Below are 6,169 nucleotides of genomic sequence, written 5' to 3'. Positions count from 1 at the left end.
ACTGAAGCGGACGAAAACGAAAGAGTGAATCATTTCGCACGTGCTCAGAAAAACGAAGTGGAACGGAAAGAAAACGTAACCCGGGCGAACTAATATACCACAGGGCTCAGGTAGCATAAATGAATGTAGAAAGGTAAGTTTAGCTTAAATTCATTTTAATTATATTATGTTCTTTTTTCGTTAAACATAGTTGTGTGTCAGTGTGTGTGTTGTGTGTTGTGTGTTCATGGCCATGAGTGACATACCTGCGCAGGGTTTTAGCAAACGACGACTGCTGGTTCACCGGAGGTTCGCAGATTCATGCGATGATCTGCCGTCGCAGAGGCGGGACTAGGCCTATCTCCGGGGCACCAAGATGTTGGGCACCAGCGTCGTTAGGGCGTGCTCGAAAAAAACCAACGGCCGATCTATAGTTGCGGGGGAGGACGTCGGCAACTCCAGTACGCTGCTCGATCGTACGTAAACCGCACGCAGGTAGGCCGGAGGATGTCTTCTCTACCCCGTTTGTCTGCCAGAAACTGGCGGGCCGGAACGAGCTGTCGCCACAGAAAATCAAGATGGCGGATGTCTAGATCCACGGATTCTAGGTCCAAACAAAAAAGCGCCTGTTGGACGCTATTGTCCAACGTTAAAAGAATTAAATAATATACTCAAATGAATTTTAAAAGCATTATTACCTTTTATAAAGAAGGAAAACTCACAAGAGCAGAGTTTTCGCCACTTGTGGTATATATATAAACCGGAACTAAATAAATATGAAAAGCAAAAAAAAATAGTTTTAAATCACTTCACTTCGCTGGTTATATTAATTAGGAATTATTTTAGGCACTTTTAATTTTAATTTACTAGTATTACTTTAAATTTAATCACCTTGAATTAAAAAACGAAAAGGCTAGGAACCACGGTGACTAACTTCTGTACTCTAGCCGACGGATTTTGGAAATGAGCGAGAAGAATGGACATTGCAGTAAATGTCCAACAAAAATCAAAAAAATGTCAGTATTAATACTAACACACTTAAATTTATACGAGTCCACAGTTTATTATTTTCAAATTCATATGCCATCTTTACATAATCCGAGAACTTATAAAAATGTTATTTAAACTTAATTGGGAATGGTTCATGAAATAATATTTTATTGTGCTACAACTTAGTTATTTATTTTAAAGTTTAAAGTTTATTTGTGTTAATCAAAGAATATTACCTACAGACCCTAACAATATACAGACAACGTTACATCACAGCACGCTCTTTTATGAAAATTTGATCAATTTGAGATTGATCAAATTTTCATAACCCTGTATTTAATAATTTCATGGAATATTGTCTAACCCAACATATAAATTTTTTGACACCAATACTGTAACATATAAATTTATAGTGAAGCGCAGCTGTCGGTAAATGACCGTACGATAAACAACATCTACTCTATTGGATAATAATCCAACGAAGTTGTAGATAGAAAAGACTTTATTAATACTGAAATGTAACGTAAACAAAGCCTGGTGTATATTACTCAACATCGATTAGTCTCGACCAATAGTACCTAAAACACCAGCTTCAAAATCAGCATTCAATCAACCTTATCAACATATGTGCCATTGACCAACTTGTTGACTTTCCGCTCTTTAACGTAAACAAACTTTAAATCATAACATTCTACCACATCAACATTGTGTTGACTAATACTATAAAATGTTACATACCTATTGAATATATTGCGAAATATTTCAAAAACATCGCATGCCTACCGACATGCGTTCAGCCCTGCTGATGAAGTTGACAAATCAATGAACATATGTTCATTATTATGACAGAAGTAAAGTGAATTCAACATGGAAATGGACGAAGCGTGATTTTCAACGGAGCTGCAGATTTCTTCGAAAAACTGTGGATTAACTTATCAAAACCCGGGGAGTATACGATTAACTTGTTTGTTTTTATCCTACTAAATAATTTATTTTCTTTTTCAGATGGATAACCACCGAAAACAGACGAAAAACCTGCTTAACTTTGATGTCATTATGCTCGAGCTTGCGCTGAAAGATGGCAGTTTATGCAATGTTTACACCTCACGCACACCTACATCTACTAGTGAACACGTTATATTGAATTGTTTTCCTGTTTACCTACGCGCATCATACCTATGAATCAACGGAGTAATTACCTGAGTGGAGTTCATTCCGACCATTGAAATGATTATTTACACCTGATGTGATTATGTGAATTATGCTGTACTATTATGAATGAAAGTGAATTGTTTACTAATATTAGGTCTAAGAGTGAATTTATACAAGAGAAGATTATTTACAAATACATGTTAACTAACATTTTAGTTTATATTCTGCCGTTTGGATTTCGTACGTGTTTTTATAGGTGTTTTTTTTTTGCCTTTAGTAATTTTCATAGAGATAAATTCATAGCTTTTTCGCGTGTTTTATTCACATTTTTTTGAGAAAGGTTGCGTGATAGATGCCTAATCGTTTCCCTGAGCTATCTATCAATTCATAGCTATCTCCCAGTACTTTTGCAACTTCTGCTTCAGTGTATCTAGGAGCCAACTTGGCACAGAAATTCTTGCCTTTATCTGACAAGAACATGGTCTTTTTGAGAACTTTTTCTCCAACCTGATACCTCGGTGCGTTTGAATTGGATCTCAGGTTGTAATATTTTGCTTGTTTCATATACGCATCTTGTAAATTTTTACGCACCTGTTCGTATAGACGGTTTCTATCCTCATCTGATATTGTGTGAGATTGATTAGATTGGTTTAATGTTTCGTATTCTCGGCCATCAGAAATAATGTTCCGACCGAACGTGAGAAAATACGGAGTATGTTTTGTGGAATCATGGCTCGCATTTCTGATAGCATTGGCAATGCTATGAATGTTATCTGCCCAGGTCTTGTGATTTTCTTTAATTGTGGCTCGTATTGCCGCTGTTATCACCCGATTAACCCTTTCTGAGTTGTTGACCTGGGGGTGATATGCAGGCGTTAGCCAATGAGTTATCCCATAATGCGCCAACAAGTCTTTGAATAATTTTGAAGTGAATTGGCTGCCATTGTCCGTTAGCACTACTTGAGGTGTCCCGAACAGTAGGAAAATAGACTGTTCCAAAAATTTTACCAAAGACGAAGCTGTTGCTTGTGTGAATGGCTGTATTAAAACAAACTTTGTGAACACGTCTGTAACAACTAGAAGGCATGTGTTCCGCGCCTTACCAGACGGTGGAATGGTCCTAAGTAGTCTAGTGTCAAGAATTGGAACAGGTGACTACAGTGCTGTTTTGGGAACCCATAGGCGGCACATTATTGATATTGGTACTTTTGAAGTTTTGCAAGGCATACATGTTTTACAAAACTTTTTAGTATCGAGAGACATTCCTGGCCAATAAAAGCGTTCTTTTAATTTAATTATAGTTTTTCATAGCCCAGATGAGCTGGTTCGTGAGCTGCTTGGATAATGCCAATCCGGTTGTGTTTGGGCGGATAGTGCTTCCAAATGAATCGTTTATCTTCAATTTTCGAAGTGTTTTGAACTAATTTGTAGATATTATTTCCTACTATTTTGAAATCAGTGAAATTTCCTGGATTCTTTGTAATTTTATCGTGTAATATTGCATAATCGTCAACAATCTGAACAACTTCGATCCTCGAAGACAATCAGCAAGGACGTTTTCCTTGCCCTTCCTATACACAATAGTGAAATCATATGATTGAAGTTTTAGAGACCAGCGCAGGAGCCTAGAGTTTCCATTCGCAGCCGTGATTGTGAACAACCAGGTAATACTTTTTGCGTCGGTAACTACTTTGAAAGTTGTACCTTCTATGTAGTGTCGAAAGTTTTCGATAGCTAATAACACTGCCAAGCATTCTTTTTCTGTCGCAGCATACTTGCGTTGCGTGCTTGACAACTTTTTGCTAAAATAAGCAATAATTCGTTTACCTTCAGGGTGGTCTTGCAGCAATGCCGCCCCGACTGCAAGCTGGGATGCATCAGTCTCAATGACGAAAGGCAGATCGTATCGCGGGTTAGCGAGCACTGGCGAGGAAGTCAATACTGATTTCAGCTGTTCTAGTGCCTGGTCTGCTTCCTCTGTCCATTTAAATCTCTTTGATTTTTTAAGAAGGTCTGTTATTGGGGTTGTCAGATGACTGTAATTGTTAATAAACTTTTGATAAAAGCCCATTAGGCCCATGAGTCTACGAACATCTCTGATTGATTTGGGACGAGGATAGTTGAGGATTGGCTCTAATTTTGAACTATCGATGGCCAATCCGTTTTCAGTTAATAGGTATCCTAAATATTTTACTTGTCGTCTACAAAACGACTTTTTTCAACGGATATTGTTAAGCCTGCTTTAGCTAATCAACAGCCACCTCTTTTAACAGACGGAAGTGGTCATCTAAGGTTTCTGTCGCTATAACGATATCATCTAAATATATGAATACATAAGGTTCCAGATCGAATCCCATAGCCTTATTCATTAATCGGCTCATAGTGAAGGGAGCGTTTTTAAGGCCGAAAGGGACAACTTTAAATCTGAAGAGCCCTTTTGGCGTTCGAAAAGCAGTATAGTTTTAGAAGTTTCTTTCAATGGGACTTGGAAATATGCGTCCTTTAAATCGATAATACTAAAGTATTTGGCCTTTTTGCAACCTGTGAAAATTTCGTTCATGTTGCGCATGGGGTAGGCATCTTTTTTGTAATAGAGTTAATCTTTCTCGAATCGAGGCAGACACGAATTTTCCCATTTGGCTTTTTACAGGTACTAACGGACTAGCAAATTCGCTAGTACATTCTTCGATTACGTCCAGTTTCTCATATCGTTCTAATTCCTTTTCTATGTTCTCCCATACTTTAGGCGAGTATCTATACATCGGGAGGTCTCGCATTTGCGCCTTCTACAATTTCAATTTCATGTTCTATTAATTTTGTGCGACCTAGCTTATTCTCACTGGTCCACTGAAAGCCCTTTAGCGTTTCTATTAGTTGTTTTCTTTGTTCAGTACTTAATTCATGTTCTGTTTCTATATTGTCTATTCCTTGTTCTGGGTCAGCTGGCAAGTCTAGGGATGGAAGTTCTAATGACTCATCTTCTTCGGGTTTTGCCTTGTGAGTTATACCCGTTTCATTTTCAGTTAGTTCAAGTGCGCATATTTTTAGACAAATTTCGGGTTCTAAATTGTTGTCGGTTAATTCTGAATGGGAATCATGGCTAATAAAATTAATCATTGGCTGGCCGTTGACGTTCAACAAATCAATATCGGTCAATCTATTGTCGCACCTTATCATTGGCCTAATACCGAAAGCGTTCCAAAATCCATACCCAATATTAAAGTTTTTCAAGCTGGGGCACAATAATCGTTGGAATAACCTTTGTAATACCTGCAAAAGTATACGGTATGTTGGCATAACCAACGCATTCGTGTGTCGTATTGTCGGCGGTGCTTATTAAAACGGTTGCATTCAAGAGTTTAAGTCCATGCTTACGGATCAATTTAGTTGAATTCAATACACTTATGCTAGCTCCCGAGTCAAGTAAAGCCATGATAGGTGTATCTAATATTGCGACTCGAATTTTTGGGCATAAATTAGGGTTGACTTTAACAAGCATAGTTTCTTGATATTTTTGAAAATTATCAGAGTGTTTTGGGACCACTTGAATCGTTTGCGAGATGGACGGGCTCCCACTAGTGCATCCCGCATCTAGTTTAACGATTGTTGTTGTGTGTTTGGTAAGGTTTGAGTATTTGGCCGTGTTTGTGGGTGATTTCGTTCGCATGTTTTTGTAGTGCGACCGAGATTACCACGCATAACAGAAAATCAATTTAGCCTCGTTGCAGGTTCTCCAATGGTGTCCTGCTTTCTGGCAGTTCAACATTTTACTGTGGACGTGTCAATTACTTGTGAATTTTGAGTGTTAGAAGAAGCGTTTGGTTTTGAACATTGTTTGAAATTTTCAATTTCCTTTGAAGCGCATTTATGAAATAATCGTCTGTTGACGAATACTCATTCTCTGAACCGCCTTGAGCATCGATATTTTGGATTTCGTTTCGAGTGGTTTGGCCAGATCGATATAGATTTGGATCAGTTGCATCGATGCGATGATTAAGATACAATAAGCGTTCCAGGTAATTAACACGTGAGGTGGCAAACTTAGATT

At 38.0% G+C, this 6,169-nt stretch overlaps 1 long non-coding RNA gene across 1 annotated transcript; it reads right to left on the bottom strand.

Moving 5' to 3' along the window:
- Positions 1 to 560: 560 nt before the first annotated feature.
- LOC134220794 (uncharacterized) lies at positions 561 to 928 on the bottom strand. Its single transcript, XR_009982058.1, has 3 exons — positions 871 to 928; positions 678 to 745; positions 561 to 615 (listed from the first exon to the last, which is right to left on the bottom strand). It is a non-coding gene; the product is annotated as an uncharacterized LOC134220794 (long non-coding RNA).
- Positions 929 to 6,169: the final 5,241 nt, after the last annotated feature.

Source organism: Armigeres subalbatus, chromosome 3, assembly GCF_024139115.2.
Source record: "Armigeres subalbatus isolate Guangzhou_Male chromosome 3, GZ_Asu_2, whole genome shotgun sequence".
In the NCBI taxonomy this organism is placed as follows: Eukaryota; Metazoa; Arthropoda; class Insecta; order Diptera; family Culicidae; genus Armigeres; species Armigeres subalbatus.
This window is presented reverse-complemented; position numbering and strand designations above follow the sequence as displayed.